At 49.6% G+C, this 23,513-nt stretch overlaps 1 protein-coding gene across 4 annotated transcripts in view; it reads right to left on the bottom strand.

The window, feature by feature from the left end:
* GFRA1 (GDNF family receptor alpha 1) overlaps positions 1-23,513 on the bottom strand; it is a 205,153-nt gene that overhangs the window by 37,266 nt on the left and 144,374 nt on the right. The gene's annotated exons all lie outside the window — the stretch shown is intronic.

Below are 23,513 nucleotides of genomic sequence, written 5' to 3' on the forward strand. Positions count from 1 at the left end.
TCCAGTCCTTAGGGCCTCTCAAAGACCCTTCCTTCCTAACATCTTCTCCTTTGGACATGGTCCTGGGAAATCTCTTAAAGGAACATATGAAAATGGTAACAGATGGTTACATGTATCGTTAAAGCCACTGAGTCCTTGTCAGTTCCATGTTCCATGGCCTGAATGATGTGTCAAGTGCCTGAGAGGCAGGAAGTTCTGTCTCTGAACTCGAATCACCCACCAAGACAAACAAGGAAACAGATTACACTACTACTGTGACAAGGCAGTATTATTGTAGAAAGGCTATTGTAGAAAGGCAGAAAGGCTGCTAATAAAATAATATCTAACATGAATGAAGTATTTAGCATATGCTAGGTATGTCTTTATATTTTTCCCTGAGAACTCTTAATAAGGTAGAGGCAATTATTTTCTTATCTGAATTTCACAAAGGAGGAAACCACAGCTTTAGTAGCAGAACCAGGCTATAAGCCCACGACTTAAGCTTTTAACACTCCTTGGCTAGAGATGTTCGTTCCAGAGAGCCTGGGAGTCAGAGGATGGCTCGGGTCCATCAGGCAGAGGCGGAGGGGGTATCTCAGGCAGAAGGAGGCAGCACAGGATAGAGTCAGTAAGTTCATACAACACCCGGGGTAATGATAATGGAATGTCTGTATGTGCCAGAGACTGATTTAAGAGCTTGACATGTGTGCACACGTTTAATACACCAACTTTAGCAGGTGATACTATCAGTCCCATTTTGCAGATGAAGAAACTGAGGCAAAGAGAGTTTAAGTGAACTCCCTCCAGGTCACAGAGCTCTGTGGTGGAGCTGGGACACGACTACATTCAATCTGACTCCAGAGCTGGAAATCATTCACAACTGCTACACTGAACACACGTATCACCCGGAACATTGTTAGCTGTCCCCGTGGGACGGCCAAGCCACGGGAGGCAAATGGTGAATGACAGGTGATGAGATGGCAAAGGCTTGAAGAGCCTTGAATGACCTCAGAGTTTGGATTTTATCCTCAAACCACTGGGAACCACTGAAGGTTTTTACTTGAATTTAATTTTATGTTTTAAGATTCTATTTATTTATTTGAGAGAGAGAGTGAAAGGAAAAATGAGCAGGAAAAGAGGCAGAAGGAGAGCAAGAAGCAGGCTCCGTGCTGAGCAGGGGGCCTGACGCAGGACTCCATCGCAGGACCCTGTGATCATGATCCGAGCCGAAGGCAGATGCTTGACCGACTGAGCCACCCAAGCACCCCTACTGAAGGTTTTTTTTATTTTTATTTTTATTTATTTATTTATTTATTTATTTATTTTTTTAAGATTTTATTTATTTATTTGACAGAGAGAGATCACAAGTAGATGGAGAGGCAGGCAGAGAGAGAGAGAGAGAAGCAGGCTCCCTGCTGAGCAGAGAGCCCGAGGCGGGACTCGATCCCAGGACCCTGAGACCATGACCCGAGCCGAAGGCAGCGGCTTTAACCCACTGAGCCACCCAGGCGCCCCCTACTGAAGGTTTTTAAACAAAGGAGTAACATGATCAGATTTGCATGTTGGGAGGACTTTTGGATCTCTCAGCCGCTCAGCAAAGATTTGCTTGAGACGTATCCCATGCCCTCACTGCCCACAATGGGGAGGCAAGACACTGGCCCGTGGGAGACATTGCTGCTTAGGAGACCGCAGCCAGTGGGGAGCCAGCGGGGAGACCTGGGGGCCTGAAGGAGAGGAAGAAAGACGGATGCACCGGAGGCAGGTTTTACTAGAACGGAAGTCAAGCCTGTCGAAAGGAGGGGCAGAATCGAGGCATAGGCAGCTCGGCACAGGGTGGGGCTGCGGAGGGACCAGTCTGCAAGGAAGATGAGGCTATATACAGAGTTCACTGCACCGTGGGAGGCAAGTGCCTTGCAGGTTCGAGCTTAAGATCTTCACCTGCCCAGTCACCAACCAAGGCCTGAGCACCTGCTATGCCCTGGTCCCCAGCGTCCACGGACAGCCCTTGCGGCACACACTTGCCCTGCCCGCCTTGGGTTAAAGAGTCTCATTGTAGCCTGTTGTGGTTGCTCCCCTGCCTGGGCTGCACTGATCCAAACACAAAAGCTTAAACGTCCAGTGTGGGATTAACAAAGAAATTCCACAATTGGATCTCTTCTGGAGACATGAAATCTCCATGACTACAAGCGGTGATGAACCTGATTTTCTCTAAGAAAATGAAAAGGAAATGAATAGGCACTAATGTAGAAATGTGTCTCCCTCCGAAAGAGAAAATCCCCACCCTTAGAAAGGAGGAAAACACCGTAAATGCCAAGGTAGCCTCAGGAAACCGGCAGAAGAGGAAAACAGTGGTTTATGCAGAACGTATCACACTAAGGGCAGCGTGCTGCTAACGGGAAATAGAAAAACGATTCTAATGATAAAATCTAGGAGAGTCTTCTCAAACAGCAGATGGTCTTTTGACAGTGGGTGGGGGAGTCATTTACCTACTTTTTCTGTAATATTTTTAGGAAAATAGTGTTATAGGAAACAGGTTAAAAAAAAATCCAACATACTAGTAATGCCCACTTTAACTCCTCCTGGATCATCCTATTCTTTTAAATGTGTGTTTTTTTTTGTTTTTTTTTTTTTTTTTTCAGGATGAATCTCACACTTGGACATAAGCCGTGTGGTTCACAGAAATGAGCTCTGGACCAGGACTTGTGAGGTCCTGAGTGAGATCCAGCCTCTTGACCCGAACTCCCCAGAACTCCCACATTCGTTGCTGACTTCTTAGCTCTTGGATTTCTCTTCCACTTCAGCGATAAAATCTAGGGCTGCTTGAAGATACTTGGGAAAAAAGAGTACTTGTTTTCAAAGCATTATTATTGTTCTCACCCACGAGTCTACCTTGCCATGACACATGATTTCGCATCTAGGCATCGGGTTTTTACAGAGATCCAGATTTTTCCAGTGGACCCCCTTCCTCTCCCAGGTAAGAAAACCCAAGGCCAAAAGGTTTAGCTCCTGCCTTGAGTCACACGGTGGGTGGCAGCAGATGGCAGGTGTCAGCCCTAGAAGGGGAAAATGCAGAGGGGATTGGCCAGACTGTTCTTCATTTGACCAGACTGTTCTTCAGAGCCTAATGTTGTACTCTAGCCTCAATGAGCGCTCTGAATGGCATGCGGGAGACCAGCAGGGGTCATGGATGCATCCAGGACCCTGAATCTGAGCCTGACGAGTCTATCGATGCATTAGGCTTCCCTTTACTGAGGGGCTCTGGGGCCACCGCTGGGGTCCATTGAGGACTGCAGAGCTTGACTGACTGGTCCAAACCCGGAACCTTGGGAAGGGATCCCTTTATTCACCCGCTTGTGTAAGAAATGACTAGCATTTGTCTCTGACCACAGCGGGACCATCAGGGCTTTCAAGTCTCAGTTTTCAAAGCAAGCCATGTAGTCTGGAAAGGTTTTCTTAATTAGAGGAAACCAAAGTCCGAGGAAACAAAGCACACCAGGCCCAAGAGGGACACGCACCTGTCTCTAGCCCCAGCTCTACCTTTCATCTTCTCACACCTTAGCAAACTAGATCACTTCTCCAACTCCATTTCTTCACCTGGAAAATGGGGCGAATGCCATCCACAGTCGCTTTACGTGGCTGCTGTGAGAACTCATGGAAAGTTCTATAAAGCTCCTCACCCAGGATCCAGAATACACATTACCCAATACATTTTCATCTCCTAGCCCTTCTTTTTTTTTTTTTTTCTCCCCAATTTCTGGTCCATTTCAACCTGAAGCCCTTGTAGCCCAGACCCACAGCAAGTTCAACACAGGGGGACATGCCTCTTAGTCTACCTTCCGCCGGCCTCTTGTATCACACACGGAGGCTACGTCAGTGGAATGACTCTGACCAAAACAAATTTCAGAAGACTGAAGCCAGGAATCCTGTGGTGTTACTTAATACCGCTCAGTCATATGAGCTCATAGAATAAAGGCACTTTTAAGAAAAAGCTACTTTTCCTCCTGGGACTTAGGGGGAAAGACATATTTTTAAAATGACTAAGTATCAGTGAGTTTGTTAATACTGCTAATCTCTTATGCAGAATAAAAATAATTTGAAAAACATGCTGCTAATATTAGCACCGGGATGACAAAGCAAGAGTTCTAGAATGGTGATTTTCTGGTACGGTGACACAAAACAGATTTTTCTTGTTCCGTTTTTAGAAAATTACCTTAGCCCTTCTTCCCCGGCAGCCTACCGAGAGCACATCTGGAAAGCATCCTCTCGCAGATCAGAGCCTATATTCAAGACATTCTGCAGAGGTGTTTTCTTGCCTTGCTGTTCCCCACTTTGTGGGTTCATGTGAGCTTCCGGCGGGGGTGGGGGTGTCAAAGCCCAGCATGTTCTCTGGGGCACAGTTTGCAGAGCTTGGGGGATGCACAGGTTGCCCTTCAGAAAGCCAGGGTCTTCCCCAGGCCCGTGAGAGAGTGTGGCTTCCCTGGAGCAATTCTGGGCCAGGTTCACACCCCCAGACACACATACCCACAGCTCTGCGCACCTTGAGTTTCTCAGCCCCCTAATGTGGGTTTCCACCCTGGTGGGATGATTAAAGCCCAACTAGTTAATGGACTTCTCATTGACAGCCAAACTATGACCCCCTATTTTCGGGAAAGTACTGTTAAGTCCAAGAAACTTTGCCTAACATCTCTGTTTCCTGGCACAATATAGCCCTCGCAGCCAAGAAGAGGTTTGCCCTGTTCCTCCCAAAGCCCTGCTCAGCTTCATCATGATACTTGGGAGGCTACAACCCATTTAATACATGCCGCTGTCCTCACTTGCCCTGGGGAAGCCTGATCACAAGGAGCTGCTCGTCCAGCTCCTTGGTACCTCTTGGCCCAGCATGTGGGTCACAGGAGGCTATGATCACCACCTTCAGGGCTCGACCCCTGGTGTGGTGACAAAGCCCTTCCAAGGAAGGACTTCGGGAAGTGCAGGTGTCACCCAGGGCTTTAGTCCCTGTGTCCTGCTTGGGGTTTCTCTCCAGGGTGAGGGTTCCGGGCAAGCACGCCGCAGGGCAGAGATGCTGTGTTTCCTTAGCCTTTCTGAGGACATGAAACAGCGGCAGCCCCCTGAAGGGCGTCCAGGTCGGCATCTGATCGATCTCGGCATCCCTCATGAAGCCACCTTGCACAAGCACTGACAGCTGTCAATCAGCAGCTGCGGAGGGGCTGACAGGGTTTGACAGCTAATCTCTACGTGGAAAATCTGAAAAGCAAGCTATGGCAGTTGGCAAGGGAATCCATTCCAACAGTGAAGGGGCTCTTGACAGCCTTGGGTCGGATGTCCCAGAGCTGCCCTCAGGCCAGAACTCCTCCCTTCAACCCCCCTCTCCAATCTCTCCATGGACTCACGGATGGTCATAGTGTAAGCAGACTGTAAGTCCCCCTCGGGCACAAAGACCCTGCCAACAGTCCTACACTGGCTACACGGCCAAAGCAAATAAAGTTGTTCTGTATTATCCACGCTAAGAGATGTCCTCCAGTGCACAAAACTCCACTTGGACAGTGCTTGTTTTTATGAGAAGCAATGGAAGGAAAAGAGAAATTTGAGGTTTTCTGGATGATTAAATTATCATAAAACATTCAGATATCTACTAACGGTCTGTGACAAATCAGCCAAAACTCTTTGAGAGTCCATCTTATCCAATCAGTCTTTCATATTTCTGCACAAGAATTAGTCATCAGTGTTGTGGCTTTGGGCCACAAGAAGAAACAGAAATCTAGACGCTCAACCAATCTTCATCAGTACAGCCACTCCTTAAAACTCTAGACCAACATAGGATGAATTTTCTTCATGAAACTCTGCAGGCCCCTCCATCTTCAGGAGTGAATTATAGCAGTTGCCCTACATTCAACCCGGGAACCTGAGAAGCCCCAAGTCAACTAACTGCTCAGGCACCCCTGGGGCAGCAAAGGTCACCCTCCATGGTTTTACTGAATTATTTATGCCCACTCTCACTTTAGAAAGAATTTCAAGATGCCTTCAGATGTAGCTTTCTTTGATGCAACAGATAAATGTAAACGGAGTGAATGTCTTTGGGGCCACTGAAAAATCAGACAGAGGGAGTAGTACTATCACTACAAAATGCACACATACCCTCAGCTGGATGAAAGTTACATACTTGGCTCTGTGATTTCTAGCAATGACCGGGGACTAATCTGTTCTGCAGTTCATGATATACTACCGTAGTAGTAGGGGACTAATCTGTTCTGCAATTCATGATAAACTACTGTAGACAGAAGATGTCTATACTCTAATCCTGGAACCACGGTGTGAACATGTTACCTGGCCTGGTGATGAAAAGGGCCTTGGAATGTGTGCTTATGGTTTTAGGTCTTCAGGTGAGCAGATTCTTCTGGATCACCAGGTGGGCTCAACATAATCATAAGATCTTTAAAAGTATAAGACGAAGGCAGATGAGGAGGTCAGATGCCATGTGCAAAAGACTGGACCAGCTTTTACTGATTTCGAAGACGGGGCCATGAGACAAAGAATGCATGTGGGCAAAAGTCAAGGTAATGGATTTGTCCCTAGAGCCTCCAAAAGGAACTCAGTCTTGCGGGCGCTTGGATTTCGGCCCCACAAGACTTGTGTATAGCTTCCAATGTCTAGAAACGTAAGAGAATCAATTTGTGTTAAAGCTATCATGTTTGTGGCAACCTGCTATAAGAGCACAGAAAACAAACACTCTTCTAAAAGTCAGTGTAGAGTAGAGGTTTTGAATACAGAATTTGAAAATGGAGCAGGTCTTTAGTTTGAATTCAACCACTTGCTAAACATGGCATTTGGGGTGAATACTTTAACTTCTCTGAAGCTTGATTACTCCAGTTGAATGACAGTAACGCCTTCACAGCAGTCCTGGAAGATGAGCGTGCCAGGCACCTAGCCCCTGTGTATGACCTCCAGTTTCCTGGAGAAGGATAGGATTCGTCAGTGTGGTGTCTTCTGTTTTGCTCAGGACCAGCCCAGGATGTCCACACTGCCCTGGAGACCTCTATGAAGCCTTAGGGTAGAGACAGTCACAGTAATCTTTTTCTTCAAATTCTGCTGCTAATAACTTGGTGTATGAAATGCTTCATCCTGAGATCACTAATCTACATGTCTAAAGTCTATATGTGCTCAAATAACATCATGCTTAATCCTACTGTTATCACCAAAGAGTGACGTCTTCTGTGAGTCCTCCGCATCTTCTAGCAGAGGAATGTGTTTTATAGGCCAATGGAATCACACTCAGAAACAGTTCAGGGCAATTCCACAGGTCACTACATGTGGTCCCCAGATGTGGTCCATAGTCTACTGAGCTGGCTGGCATCAGGCCGGTATAAATTTAAGGAGGTGCTGTCTGACCTCTTGGAAAGAAGCGTTGCATCATGTAATGCTCAGAGCCAGAGAAACTGAACTCTAATTACTTTAGAGAAACATAAGTGAATTCTAGAAATTATCCCAAATGCTGCCTGGCCTCCTTCAGTCAAACCTTGCTTCTTTGGGGGTTCCCAGAAGATGAAAAATTGAAATTACACAGGCTCTCTTGACTTTAGTAATTTGCAAAATTCCTCCCTTTGCCCTCACCCCCAAAGGACAAGCGCTAAACACCTCTGTGGTACCTGAGCTCCAAGCTCAGCAGAATGTTAATCTACCCTCCACACATTAAAAGAGCCTAGCTTCTGCCTGCCCTGGGAGGGGGTGGAGGAAGAAGGCAACGGATGTCTGAATGGCTAACAGCCTACACTTGCACAAATAGACTTTAAGCAGAAACATATGAAAATAAGATTCCCTATTAATCTTTAATAGGGTTGCAGACTTCCTAAGGAAAATTATGTTCAATAGTAAATATACACTAGGTCGTTTTTCTTCCAGGCAAGTTGTTTTAAGGTCAACAGAGACTTTGAGCTCAGCAAACAACTAGTCCCTAATATCTTCTTTTCCGGATGGGCCAATGCTCAGGAGACAGGGAATTGTGGTGTTACACGTCAAAAGAATAAATCACTTATTCCTTTGCCATCAGGTAACGCCCCCTTTTCCAGAATATCCAAAACTCTCCTCGGTAATCCCTTCTCACACTGACTGTCCTCTTGTCAACAGCAGCCCCTCCCCCACATCTCAGCCCCATTTTCCACATTTTCCCTAACACTCTCTGCTGAATTTAAAACATTTTCCCCTTTATTGTTTAGGGCTGAGGAGCTGGTTTCTATGGTCCCCATCAGCCATTTTCTAGGACACCGTCCCCTCAACCAGTCTACCCAACCCGGTGAGCTCCGGCCTTCCTATAACCAACTCACAGTGCACTCAGGGCTCTCCTGGGAGCCTCCCCCAATTGCGTGTCCTTAGAGCCAGTCTCTGTGGGCAATGTTTTGTAGGCCCGTGTCAATGAACACACAAGAGCCTGATCACTGGGGTTAGCCCTCCTTTACAGTGGAGGACACTGGGGTCCAGAAAGGTCAACATCCAGCCGAAGTCATGGAGCTGGTTAAGAGTTAGAGCCAAATTTTCAAAAGAAAACCATAGGTTCTCCAGTTCCTACTCACCCCCACAACACAGATAGGAAAATGAACACTCAATTAAAAAAAAAAAAAATTTTAGTCTTGGGCTTTTGACGCCATTTTGACAAGAATTGTGTGCTTGAGAAGCTGAAATCTGATTTAAGTGGATGTAAGTGATATTTACCGGGTCCAATAAAGTGTAATGACAGAATGAGTGGGCATCCTTTCAGTTTAATAGTGTTTGCAGTTTAAAAACATAAAAAAGTAATATCTGTTGTTACCGCTCAGTAAGGCTGAATGCAATCCCATGATACAGCTCCGTGAACAAGTCCCTCAGCCCATGACTCCCCCACTGAGCACACCTTCCCCACCCCTGGCAGTGTATACACTCCCCCCGGAGGGTGCTACTGAAGTCAAGAAGTGCGGGGTGTAAGACAGGCCCACGGGGAGAAGTCAGCAGCCTCCCCAACAAGGCCTCTCTGGACTGCAGACAACACTCTTGAGGCCAGAGACAGAAGGCATCTGGCAGGAGCTGGCTAGGCTGGGGCCATCTCCCTGGCGCGTTCCTGGAAGAGGAGACACATGTGTGGTCCCTTCTCAGAGCTTGTGAGAGTGGAGGATCATGGTTTGAAAAGCCAGAAGTCCTGAAGTCAGACCACAGGTTCAAAGCTCCATGGTCCCTGCTGCTGTGTTTCATCTCTGCATCCCCCCATATGGGGAGGACTGAGGTCCAGGACCCACTGCCTGGCACAGAAAAGGGCTGGATAGGAATGTTACTGTGACTACACTCAAGGTGTTCCAGCGCTGGCTCTTTCTCTCTCCTCCCCCACAAGCCCAAGTCCTGCGAGGCAGGGAATGGAGCAGGTGTCTCCCCTCCGTCACATGGAAGAGCAGGTATTACCTAGTAGATTATCAGGAGCCTCAGCCAGGGAGGGCCAGACCCAGCATGGAAACGGCTTCGGCTGGGTCACCCCCTGCCCCACGTGGACAAGGAACACTTAGTCTAGCTCCCTGGAGGGGCGCTCTCCCCTGTGGGTTGGAACAGAATCCAGCAGACAGGCAGTGTTTGCTGGTACCTCTTGTACACCCAGAAAGCACCCCTTCTGCTTTCTCTGAGCTCAGGGATGCTGGGGTGCAGCCTGAGGGCTTCTGGGTAGACACGTAAGGCCGTATCAGCATTCAGGCACCCATCGCCAAGACTGCTCACCTTGAGCTTGGTAGTCCTGCCCCAGCCAGCCCAGCGCCTGGCCCAGACTGCAGATGGCTCCCACAAGGCACTAACCTTCCAATGACCAGACATGATACACCGTCAGTCCAAGACACTAGGTATGAGGCCGTGGCCATGGTGAGCTAGGGCCAAGGACAGAGATCGGTTCCTTTTGGGATATGGCCTCCCCCCACCAATATCCTCCACTGTCCCTCTCTTACAATAAGCAGCGAGCTAGTTCTGAGACCACACTGTCACTGTCCAGGCCTAGGTTCAAGGAGACCTGGGCTCATGGAATCACAGCACTTTGGCAGGTCAAACACCCGCGTGTGTCTGAGTAATCTGCATTACAGTGCGTCACCAGCAGTGCTGCCCACTCCCACTTCCTCCTGACAACCAGAGACAGATGCTTCCACTCGGCAAAAGTGACAAGAGCAAAGCAAAGTGTCTATGTCAGCATTCCTCATTTGAATGGTTCAGGTCAAAGACTGCTCCAAAGGTCATTCTGGAAGGAGGATTTCTTTTCAAATAATTACCTCAAAACCCTCTGTTTTACTTCGTATTTTCCAGGCATAACTCCGCCAAATGAATTCCAATCTCTGGCCAAGCTCAGACTATGGAAAACAAACTATCTGTGTCCTCTCTGCAAAGAAGACAAGCTCCCGCCTGGCAGCCCTGCTGCTCAGGCGCCAACTTACTAGACACACGGTAGCCATTCCTCAGTAGCCTTGGCTTCTAAGGCCCTAGTCTGGGGGTGGGTATCAGAGCCTTTCACAGCGGATCCCCACAGCCTTCCAATTAGAGCCGGACATCAGTGCAGCATGGAATCTGAACTGTTGTCCTCATTCTGCTGCTGCCACCACAGGGCTGACAGCCCACGCCGCAGCTACAACGTGCTGTCCTCTCCTATGGCCCCTCCTCACTGCCTCACAAGTCCAATCTGGCTACTGCTCCTTCTCAGCCCCATTTTGCAGACCCCTCTGAGAGCAGAGCAAGACCATCAGACCAGTGTAACTGGGTCAACATTCTCGTGGCTCTCCGGCCAAGTGTGGGCTCCAGCAGCATCACTGGGAATGCTCTAGAAATGCAAGTTATCAAGCCCCATCCTAGGCTTCACAAGTCAGGAAGTGATCCCAAAGCAGGCTAACATTGGAGAGCCACTGCTACAGAACAATGGAACCTAGGAAAAGTCCCCGAGCCCAGCTCTCTTCCCTCCGTTGGGCACATTCACACTGTTCAGATGGCTCACTTGTCTCTGACTCTCTGGGTCCCTCAAAGCACCTGGCACTGCAGTCCTACTGAGCCACTGAATAAACCAACCACCAGCTAGTATGCGAAGCAAAAAAGCACATTTCTCAAGCCATATACCTAATTTTTAGCTAAACCAATTTTTTAAAATATTCTATTTATTTATTTGACACAGAGAGAGGTCACAAGTAGGCAGACAGAGATAGAGAGGGGAAGCAGGCTCCCTGCTGAGCAGAAAGCCCAATGTGGGACTTGATCCCAGGACCCTGAGATCATGACCTAAGCTGAAGACAGAGGCTTAACCCCCTGAGCCACCCTGGGACATGGAAGAGGTATTTCCCCTTTTGCTTTTGCCTATTTCCGAGAGAGGTTTTCCAGCAGGACAGTGTCAGGATTTTACACTGAGGTGAATATTCTTGCACAAAGGGCATTCTCTCTCCCCACACCTCCATCCCAGCAAGTTCAAAGCCATCAGATGGAGGCTGCCAACTCTCCAGTAGGCATTGCAACTGCTGAGCACTCACAACAAACCCTCAAACTTCCAGGGTCCTGCCGTTTGTAACTGGAAGGGCTCTCCCAGGTCCAACACCAGTATAATCCCGTAGCTCTCGCCATGGCAAAGGATCACGTGGGATGGCTCCCATCAGGGTGTATCACCCCACCCAGCACACCAAGGAGCAGAGGCTTGCCTGCAGCATGGGCTCCTACCTATGAGAAGAGAACCACTGAGTCTTCCGGACACAGATGGATTTTACACGTCAGCCTAGAGCTCTGCCTCACTGAGCAGAACGTGACACTGAACCCCTCTGGCATGCTAGAACAGAGAAGGAAAGGCCGTCCTTGAAGGTGCTGCCCACCAGGAGGGCCTCTCTCGGAGTGAGGGGCCAGGCACGCCAGTCTGTCACACAGCCCTGGGGGTGACGGCTAATGGCAATCAGCAGTTCTGTGGGGGGATCAGCATCAATTCCACCTGGCACTCAGCGCCCCCCCCCACCCCACTCCCCCAAACTCACCATTCTGACCTGGCAGAGCTGAACGGGTTGGGTACACACTCAGGATGTCCTAGTTCAAGGATGCTATGGGAACGTGTGTGTCCACACACGTCTTCCAGCCCGAGACCATTCTGGTCCTTCTAGTGCAGCAGTTGTCACAGGGAGGTCCAGGGACCCTGGTAATCTCAGCTTTTTAGGGTCCATGAGGTCAAAGCTGTTTCCTACCCATACGAAGTTCTGATTTACCTTTCTGTCTCCCATGCTCTCACTGGAGGACCCTGTTTTTCCAGAAGCCACCCGATGTGGGATACTGCAACCAACTGAAAGCCTAAGCGAGTAGAAGACCCCAGGTGTTTTATAGGCAGACACTAGACTGGAAAAGTCGAAAACAATGCCATATTTCACCTTATATTTTTTGTTTTGTAAATATAGTGATTTTCAATAAAAATATTTCTGTTATTTTGAGTAACATGTAATGGGCTTCTCAGTGTTATTTTTTCCCTTGATGTTATTTTTAAATGAAGAACTAAATATGTAACCCTTTCTTCACCTTTGATTCTCAATATCGTGTCAGTTAGATCTGTCCCCTGCCCCCAACAAAAACCTCTTGGGATTCTCAGTACTTTTAAGAGTGTAAACGAGTCCTGAAACCAGAACGAGAAGTGAAATGTGTTTTGTGAGGGGCACTTGAGCTCTATCTGGATGAGATCCAAAGGTCTCTTGTCCAAAATTTTTGTTTTAAGAGGAATCGATTGTGAAAACAGAGTCCCCTCAGGTATCCAACTCCACACACGCTGAGCGGCTCAGGAAAAATTCTGTAGGCTGCTTGCAAGAGGCACCCACTTCGCACCAGAGACAGGCAGCAGAGCGTACACAGAACCTGGGCTCTGGCGCCCACAGACCCTCTGGGCTCTCGTCACTGCCTCCACCTGGGTGACCTCCTCATCCATGAGACAGAGTAGGAGCTAGTGACAGCCCCGCTTCAGGAGCTGCGGTGAAGGGCTCAGCACAGGGCCTGGCACACCATAAATGTCACACAAATGTCACTCTCCTCATCATCCTTCTCATCACCATCACTGTTATCCCTGCCTTCCTGTCACGCTGTCCCCGGCTCCGCAGATTCTGGGCTCCGGAGTCCTGCACCACGAGCCACTCTGCCCCCGGCTGTGGCTAGCCTCCTAATGGGCTGATGGAATGATTCACAGCACAGAACCAGCCAGAGGACAGGAGGGACCGGTCTCAGTGGCCCTGAGTCAGTCACCGCCCTTTGCTGCATCGCTCACATCACTGACTCAGACCCAAGCCCCTCTGAGAACCCTTTATTCACAGTTACTCCGGGTCACTGAAGCAGCACGTGCCCCGAGAGGCTGCCAGGGGTCCCCCCACTGCCTATTCAGTTTCAACAATAGTGAATTTAGCACGTCAGGCTGAACAATCTCGTGGCCACCTCCGTTCATGTCTTACTGGGTTATCTTTGCATGCCAATAATTGTCCATTCGCGACAGGAATGTTCTTGAGATGACACATGCTCCAAAGACCTCTGGACTCGGTCCGCCCCCGCCTCTGGCCCCCACTTTTCTCGAACGGTGCAACACTGGAAAGACGGTGACGTGTCAAGCTTAGCAACATGGTCTCACATAACGCTGTTGACATTTCCACGCACTGCTTAATGCTGTGGGTGCACAGAAGTGTAAAGCAAAGAATCTACCCCCTCCACCCACCAAGCCTACTTTAAAGGTCTCTGCCTTTAAAGGGGAAGGGTACATTACATCGGGGATTTAAGCTTCTTTATCCTTTAGGATAACAGCTTACATGCAAAGAGTGACAGATATCATTTATTGAGTGTTTGCGGTGTTAGGCGGTAGGCACGGTGTTGATGCCTTTGCATAGATACCTCCCTTAGTCCCTAGAGCTGCCCTGGGAAGAATGGAATCCTCAGCTTCCTTTACAAACACCAGACTGAGGCCTCCAGCCGCCCGCTTCCTAGAACCAGCACAACCAGGGTGCCCACTCAAGCCCACCTCATTCACCAACAACACTGACAACCACAGGGGAAGGAGAAGAAAAGTCCCAACTTCAGCCTGGAGTGGAACTTTGCACAAATTCTTGTTTTCCTTGGATGCAAAATTTTCTGCATAATTAATTGCTTTTGGAAATTACAGAGCAATTTCCCATTCACTGAATTGGAAATACTCCATAGAAATGTAAATGCCAACGTGACTGTGGGATACCTAACTTAGGGTAATGCCTGAGTAGGGGTCTGGGGCCTCTTGGCTGGAGCAAGACTCCCAGCCTGGCTGTGACAGCCTGGCCCAAGCGCTGCACAAGAGCTACCCCACAACTGAAGGGGCAGATCTCCTCCTACCAAAATGAGACTGCTCTGGGCCATGGGCTATAGGTCCTTCTGTCAACCCTAATCTTGTCTCCGGTAAAGGGCAAGTATGGAGAGGGAAAAGTCGGCTTCTTGGGGCCAGCATGCTGGTCAGCATGGGATGCCCCTGGCCCCCAAAAGTTATTGGTCTGGATGAGAGGGCTGCTCCTCCGGAATACTGAGGTCCCCCCTTTTCCCATTTTTTTGTCCAGTGGATAAAACTCATTTGCAAAAGGAGCTGCAGGAAATCGAAACAACACCTTCCTTTGGAATTAAAAACAAGAAGACATCATAGACTCTATGTGGTTGGGATTAGGATGACTTGAGGAGGAAGCCAGTTTATTTGTCAGTGAACTTTGGTCTTAGCATGTGACATGGCAGCTGGGCAGAGCAGCAGACTGCACAGAGGAGCAGGGGATCAGCTGGGTCTCTCTCCGCGGCCGGCAGTCTTGGACAAGGCGTCGGCCATCTTGGGCCCCCCACGTCAGCACTTTCAGGAATGAGTCCACATCTCTCATCTACCCTCCCCCCCTTTTACCCATGCTGTGGTCAAGATGCAATTCAGAAAATGGAGGTTTTCCTCTGATTAATGACATGGCCTCAGGGCAGGGAGAAGGTAGGCGGGCAAACACCTGGATGACCCCAACCTGGTGACATAACCGTGGATTATTTAGAGCTTGTTGTCACTCCGTGACAGCAAAGAATTCATCTCCCATGAGATACACAGCCAGGTTCCCGATTTCTGCTGCCTTGGGGTAGGTGAGGGTTGAGGACCCTGAACTCCCATGACTGCTGTCAGGGAGTTATGGAGCCCAACCGGGGAAGCGGGAGCTGCTGGGTGAGGGGCACATGACTTACATGTCCAGAACCCTTGAGGTCAAATAGACTGTGCTCAGTAAATGTGCTCCTAGTGAATGACTGAGTTAATAATAATAATAATAATAATAATAATAATAATAATAATCAGAGTAAACCAGTGTGGTCCACGAGGGTTTTTTCTTATTTGTAGAAACAGTTTTGTCATCACTAAGCTGTCACAGAGAAACCACTCTGTAATAATCAGTGAGTGCTCAAAAGGAAATTAGATAAAGAACTTAATGAGCATGTATTACCTGAGTAGTTTTTTTTTTAAATGATGCAAAGACGGACATTATGTCCTAACTGTCTGCGAAAGCGGTCTTTAAAACTGGTGCTGTCTTAGCTACTGAGCCATGAAGTGCGTCTGGATTCAGAGGCTGGCCGGGATCATCATTCCGCCTGTCTGGAACTGAAGACCGTAAGGCTGAACAGTGTGAGAACATTGTATTCTTGTCAGGAAAGACAATCATTTGGAAAAAAGGACAGAAACCCGGTTTCTAAGTTAGCAAGACCTGGCTGAACCAGGGAGGAACCAATCCCGGGGCTCCTCGCCCACCGCCTGTCCCTGCAGGGCAGCTGGGCTGCTCGGAGACCACCTTGTGCGCTGTGTCCAGTGCTGCTCGTCATCAAAGCCTGGTGAGTAGGTTGTTGTTGACATCCCACGCCTTCCTCACACCCACGGGCCCAGGCCTCTGTCCCATGACCACCAAGCCTCTCTCTCCAGGGCTGCTCATCCCTCCAGCCCAGCTCAGAGGCAGCTTCTCCAGGAAGCCATGCTGACCCACCCTGCTGAGGTGGCTGTTCTCACCTCTGGTCTCCCATAGCACTTTGTCCCCTCTGAGCACAGACTACCACACCAGGCTGCAATGACTCTCGGTGCCTGCCTTCCTCTCTGCCCTGTAGATGAGAAGCTGAGTCTTTACTCCTGGCACAATAACTGAAGGCCAGCTGGATGGATGGATGGATGGATGGACAGATGGATGGAAGGATGGACAGACGTAGGTGGATGCATGGATGGAGAGACATCTTTCTGGGTAGATGGTAGATGCACAAATGGATGGATGAGTGGATGGGTGGATGGATAGATGGACAGATGGGGTGGGCAGATAATGGGTGGATGGGCGGATGGCTGGATGGATGGACAGATAGGTGAGTAGATGCATACAGGGATGGCCTGATGGGTGGGTGGTCAGTCACATGGATGGACAGATTTCCTATGTGCTAAAATCAGTGTCATTCTGAGTTCTACTCTTTTTCCCCCTCTGAGTGACTGACACCTGTGCTCAACATGATCTTCTTCCTAAAATTCTATTCTCCCCTCAGCTTTGGGGACTGTGCCTTTACCTCTGAGGGCCTCTCTGCACAAGCCTTCCCTCTCCATGTGGAACATGGACATCCTCGTGCACCACAGACCCCATGTTGTTTTTCTGAGCCCAGCATGTCTCCTCTGACTCTGGTAGTAGACTCTGCCAACTCTGGCTTCAATTAAGCCAAAATATACATTCCCTCTCACCTCAGTGGCTCATCCAGGGATGAGCACATGCCATAGCCAAGGCCACTCAAAGTCCTTGTGCAGGATTTTTCTAACAGGTTATAGTGGGGAAGAGTCCGTCTTTGATTATGAGGTGACAGGGTAGGTGCCTTGCAGCTGTGGGGGCAGCATTCACTGAGAAACAGGATGAGAAGGCAGCAGAAGGAGCAGCGAGGTGACAGTGTAGCTCCGGTGACACTGTGCCTGGCATCTTGGCCGTGACCAATTACCCTGCCTCCCCAGGCCTGAGTTAATACAAGCCCCCTCTTCTGGCCTAGCCACTTAAGCTAGGTTTCTCTCATGAAACCAAGAGTCCCAAAGAACACAGCCCGCAAACACGGCAGGGCCCAAACAATTCACGTCCTCTTCCCACCCCTCCAACCCTAGAGACAAGTCTGTTCCTCCTTCTCCTGTTCCCCGTCCTGGCTACTAACGCCATCATCTCTGCCTGGTCACCAGGCTGGAGAGACCCACGGTAGCCTCTGCCCATGCCAGGCACTCTCAGTAAACTCTCCTTTCTAGGGTGCCTCACGCTTCCCAACTGTCACCTTCTCCTCCTGGTTCATCTCCCATCCCGCTCCACCATAAGAACCTCCCACCTGCCTCCGGGACTCTCCCCAAGCTGATCCCCCTCCACACTGCCTCCTGGGAGCCCTCTGAGGCCCAGCTGGTCATGTCTTTCTTCCTTCCTAAAGCTTCCGTGGATAAAGTCAATACTTCAACATGGCCCTGGAGGCTCCCAATCTCTTGTCTTGTTATCACACATACGCTTCTCTCTCCAGGATGGTCTTCAGGCCCCTACTCCCACCTCCACCACAGCAACCTCCCTAAACCCAGCACCTTCCTTCTGCTGGACTTTCCCTGCTTCTCACCCACTGAGGCCCTTGGCTCCTGAGACCCTCCGCTGTGACACCTCGCCCCCTGAAGAAATATGGTCTCTCCCTTTGGGCTTCCCGGGCAGACTCCATTCCATCCTTCTTCCGCCCACCTTCATCCTCGAAGACGGTCATACACAGTTCTGGAACCAAGACTCCATCTGTCCCTGCAGCTCTGGTAACTGACAGAATGTGCAAATATCAAGTCTCTGACTCTTTCTGTCTCGGGCCGAGAGAGGCAAAAGCGACACTGGTGAGGACGTGGGCAGGTGAGGGAAGGTGGAAGAAGGTGAGGCAGAGACTCTAAGCTCTGGGAGGCACTGGGAAGGGGTGGAAGGAGAGAGACAGGATGTGGTATAAATCTAGACCGGCATTTTTTTAGTGACAGACTCCAGCAGGAGCAGACAAATGGCCCCACACCCGCCTCTGCCCAAGGAGAGATAAGGAAAGAGATACGAGGTGACAGGATGGCGCAAGCTGTAGCGGGTTCTGTCTGATTCACCCTTCAGGTTACCCCTATGAGCTCTGACACCGCTTCGGCTTCCGGTGTGGACTTTCGGCCTACCTCAAGGGTGCACAGGCCCGGGGCAGGGGCAGGGGCTGGGGCCTGGAGGACCTGAGTAGAAGCACGTTCTTCCCTTGCTGCACTCAAAGGCAGCAGCAGCAGAGGTCAGAGGACAGCCTGGCTCTTCTCTCAGGATCCTGATGTTGCCTGCACACAGGACCTCCCCCTTCAAGAGTCTTGGCCAGGGGGCAGGTTCCAGCACACAGTCTGGGTGGCAGGCTGCTCATGTAGGTGGGACACATCAAAAACGCAGCCGTTCACCACTCCAGATGCATGGCTAAAGACTCCCATGTAATCATTTGAAGTAAAAACTGCTCAAATGAACTGGAAAATGTTTTACTTGTATTTTCTCATATTCCCGAACCTTTCTTTCCATGGTTCAAAAGTTTGCATTGTCTAATTGCTGATTTCCATTTGTGAATGAATCAGCGTAAAATAAAATTAAGTGCCAAATTAATCTACCCATCTAGTTTTAGGCATTAATTATCCTCTGAGCCATTTTCTCCCTGTGTTTGCCACATGTTGAGACAAGCCCAGATATAGTAATATAGAAGAACCCAGTTTGCAACTCAGGAATGCAGCCCAAGCCATGGAGGAGATGTCCTTGATCTCTAAGATCCACAGTTTACTGCGTGGAAGGGATCTGATTCTAGGCAAAGGAAATGCTCCTCACTTTTTTTTTTAATTTTTTTGTTTTATTTTTAAAGATTTTATTCATTTATTTGACAGAGATCACAAGTAGGCAGAGAGGCAGGCAGAGTGAGAAGGAAGTAGGCTCCCTGCTGAGCAGAGAGCCCGATGTGGGGCTCGATCCCAGGACCCTGAGATCATGATCTGAGCCAAAGGCAGTGGCTTAACCCACTGAGCCACCCAGGTGCCCGCTCCTCACATGTGTTTCTCAACTGCCCAGTTAATAAATTAACAACAACACATTTCCTCTAAGCGTAACAGAGTTGGGCCCAGGGTGGAGAGTGGTGCTCTCCACCTGCTACAGCAGGATTTTTGAAAATCACATAGCGGTTCTTCTGAGGCTGTATCAGAGAGACCTTCCTGGTTCTGCTAAAAACAAACAGAACTAAATACAACAAAAAAATGGGTCTCCAGGATGCAACTGTAGCATCCTCAGTCCCCAGGAACAGGTAGAATCATCTACTTGGTGACCTGATCAAAGCCAGCATTCCTGGAAACTCTGGGGTACACGGAGCCAAAGCACCAGGACAAGCAAGTGGATGGGGGACAGAGGGCACAGAGGCCCTGATATCTTCTCTTTTGAGGTTCAGCATTATCAGAATCCTTCCAGAAGTAACGAGATATCCCTGACCAAGCACTGTTTCCTTAAAAAGGAAGAATTTCCACAATAGGAGACAACAGAGATGAACCTGGAGGAATTTATGCTAAGGGAAATAAGCCAGTGACAGAAGGACAAACACTGCATGATCTCACTTACACGAGGTATCTAAAACCATCCAACCTATAGAAGCCAAAACCGTATCACAGTTGCTGAGAGGTGGGGGAGGGGAAGCAAGGAGCCGCTAATTCGTGTATACAAATTTCAGTTATGCAAGATAAATGAGTTCTAGTGATCTGCTGCACACCCCTGTGCCTACAGATGACAACGCCAGACCGTGCGGTCAGAGGGTAGATGGCATGACAAGTGCTCTCACCATAATAATTTTTTTTTAAAGGGGGAAGGAAAGAGGACGAAGGAAGGAAGAAAGAAAGGAGATGCAACGCTGCAATGGCCACTTTGGAAGGTACCGCCAGTAAAGCAGAAGTCTTAGCTGGTGGGCGGGCTCTGGCTGGAACGTCTTAGGGCTCCACCCCTAGGGCAACACATCGTGCTTTGGGAAACAGCAGCTCCACACTGAGCATGAACGAAATTACTCGGGTGCCCAAGGTTGCCCTGGTGCAGAATGGCCAAGAAGGGCCCCGCCCACAAACCAAGAACCCTCTGGGTTGTTCTCAACAGCGACACCATGAGGCAGCACCTAAAGCCACAGGCAGGTAGCTGGTCCACAGCCTCCAGCTCACTCTCGGCCTGGCATGGGAAGCAGAAGGGGTTTTGGAGTAGAACTCTGTTGCTCTTAGCTGAGAACAGAAGGGGGCATACTCCAGAGGAAGATGCCAGACCTCTTGGTAATAAAATTGAGCTGAGGCATCTTTTTTAGTTAGAAAAATAAAGGAGAGATGAACATATTTGAGCACCCAGAGCCGGTGAGCAAGTGTAGAGTTTATTTTGGATTATCAGACTTCGGGGGGAAAGGAGGTAAGGCGGAGGTTCAAATTATGCATCTGGAACAACCTGCAGGAATAAAGGATGATGCCTCCTTTATGGCCAAACCCAGTCCTGACATCCTTCCAGGCACTAAGGAAAGCAACCAGAGGGGCGACTGGCAAGGGAGACGCTGTGCTTCAGGGGAAGAATGTGTGCCTTTTACATTTCATCACATCCTCCTCAAAATACCTCTGCATTTGCTGTTCTATAGACAAGCTTGGAGGCCCCAAGCCCCCCAAGAGGAAAGGAACCAGTCAGCTTCTCTACAAGGGAAAGGAGAAAAGAAAACAAAGTCAAAAGGGGAGACCAGCGCTGCCTCTCTTCTGTGGGAAGGCACAAGGCAGGAGAGAGACAGGTTTTGCCCAGGGGCGGCTGGACACTGATGGAGGAACCCGTGTGCCGCGACCAGGAAACCAGCAAGTGCAAGGGGAGGTTTAATGAGCCGAGGCAGCTCTGTGATGGCTGCTGGTGCCGAGATGGAGGGGGGTGTCTGAAAGGGTGAGCTTTCGAAGAAAACTGTTTTTAGGAAGCAATGTTTCTTCTTGCTGTCCCTTGCCCTTTGGAAGACTCAGATCAGGGCCTCGGTCATCCCCTCTGCGACACCTCCCGGTCTCTGGGTGGGTACGCGTCGGAGCACCTGTTATGTGAGCCCCGCTGGGGCCCCAACTCCGGAATCCCAGCTGCTGCCCGGGGAAGCAGGCACCCCAAGGGCCTCCCCAGGATGGACGGAGGAGGGACGGAATAAAAGGGATAGGATTAAATACAAGATTAATAAAATATGATGAACGAAAACACCCTGAGCCTACCCGGCAGCTGAAATTACATTTACCACGTCTGTCAGGGAGGAGGTCATCCTGAGTAATACGTCCAGGCCCTGGAAAGAACTTACAGTCTAAATCCCTCACCGATGGGTACCACTGGGGAAGGTGCTGGTTTATTTTCCCAGGAAGTCTCAGCACAGGGTATAAAACCCTTCAATTCCACTGAGACAGATCTCACTTGGGAGCACCCCTGCGTGGTGCAGAATCGGGATTTCCAAACACCTTTCGAGTCATGTGCACCTGCCCTCCGCTGCGTGGCAGCTGTGGTCACCACATCCATGCCTTGGTGTGACCAGGCACAGTTCTTATCAGGCAGGACTGTCCTGTGCTTCCCCCAGGACATTTCTGCACCATCAGCTGATGCCATTCTGCCACGGAGGCTGTGTCAGCACAAATAATTCCTGGACCCTTCCTAGAGGGTCAGTCTGAGCCCCAAACAGCACCCAAATCACCCTGTTACCTGCACACTCCCCCTGCCATCCCCCCCAGAATACCGCAAGCTCCCCATCTCTCAGCTACTTCTCACTACATCTCAGCAAAATACCAACCTGACTTAGCGAATCTACACCAACCTTCCAAGGATTCTTTAAAGGTTTTATTTACTTATTTAGAGAAAGGGGAGGGGCAGAGGGAGAGAGAGAATCTCCAGCAGACGCCAGGGTGAGCACAGAGCCTGACACACAGCTCCATCCCACAACCCTGAGATCATGACCTGAGCCGAAATCAAGAGTTGGACACGTAACTGACTAAGCCACTTGGACGCCCCCAGGAGCCTCTGTTTTGCAGTAACACCGATGAACTGCTCAGGGTCGGCTCTCAGCCCATACAGGAGCTGTCTCAGACCTCCTCCGCAGCTTGTGTGCAAGACCAACCTCCTGAGAAGAGAAAGGAGAGGCTCCTTCACCTCTCCCAGCCCCCGTCCGCTGCTCAGCGGCCTCACACATCACTCCATTCCCCCCACTTGTACAACTTCCTATCTTGAGGCCGCCTGGTTTGGACCCATCAATGAAGAGGACAACATCTACCAAAAAGCCAGGGAAGATCCTAGAAACTCAGTCCTGCTCCTAGAAGAGGGATCTCTTCTGCTCTTAGACTAACGGGGCACCAGGAACTTGAGTTTCAAATCCAGGGGTCTTCACAGGAGGGCTCTTCAGTACATCTGCTCCCTCCTGGCCTGCCCCTAGGCCTCTCCCCGTCCCACTCCTCAACCGCATTCACCTCCAGCGAATGGTTCTTCTAGTCTCTGGCTGATCAGCTTCCCCAAGTTCTGGATGCGTGGGGTCCTGCCTCATCCTTCCAGCAAGCTGCCCCTGCTTCTAGCCCGTACCTAAGAAGATCCCACGGAAACAGAGGTCCAAGAGGGTGCGAGCCCTTGGAGAAACTCCACTGTAGGAACACCTGACTCCTCCCAGGACACAACTGCCCATCTGCATTCTATCTCATATAGCAAGTCACCTGCTGAGAACTTTAAAAAAAGGTGGAGGGACATTACTTCCAGAAAAATCTTGAGCATGCGAGAATTCTACAGATAACGAGGACTTTTAATTTTCTTTGGTCCGTTAGAACTAGTTTAAGGAAAGAATGGGATGCCATTGTCAGCTCTACTCAGCTCACCAGAACCTTCAGAATATAACATTTCACCCTTGCTCTCTGCTCTTTAGAAATGGGGAGCCTATAAGCCAACGAGCATATAGTCATACCCTCCTCTGTTTGTCCGCCTGTAAACACTCATGGAGTGCACAGGATTTGGTCAGAGAAGGCGTTCGAAGGCTCCTGGCTCTGCCCCGGGGACAAAACACAGCTGTTGTCAAAATGGTGCCCCCTCTGAACCTCCAGCCGGGGATCCCGCCCCCGTGTCTGGGAGCAGCAAGCTCATCACCTCAGGCTACAAAGACTCGGTCTCTGCTGATCAGAATCGGCTTGCTTCCATCAGCAACTAAATTCAACCCCAAGATTTAGAAGGACACCCATCAAATTATTGACAGTGACAGTTGGTGGAAAGTGAGTGCAGAGTGAAAGGGATCAGCTACCTAACTCTATATTCCTTAAAACAAAACAACAACAACAACAAATAACAACCATGGAGAGTATGTTCATGGATTCCTTCAAAAATTAAAATACATTTTTAAAAAATGGCCAAAAAGGCAAAGGAAGCCACAGTTTTCAACAACAGGGCCAGGCTTAGCAGGGTTTCCGCTGGGAGCGGAGTGGGAGGGTGCCCACCTTCCTTGGCCACGGGGATGACTGAATGGCCCGAGGCATTCTGGAAGTT

Source organism: Mustela nigripes, chromosome 4 (genome assembly GCF_022355385.1).
Source record: "Mustela nigripes isolate SB6536 chromosome 4, MUSNIG.SB6536, whole genome shotgun sequence".
NCBI classification, from domain to species: Eukaryota; Metazoa; Chordata; class Mammalia; order Carnivora; family Mustelidae; genus Mustela; species Mustela nigripes.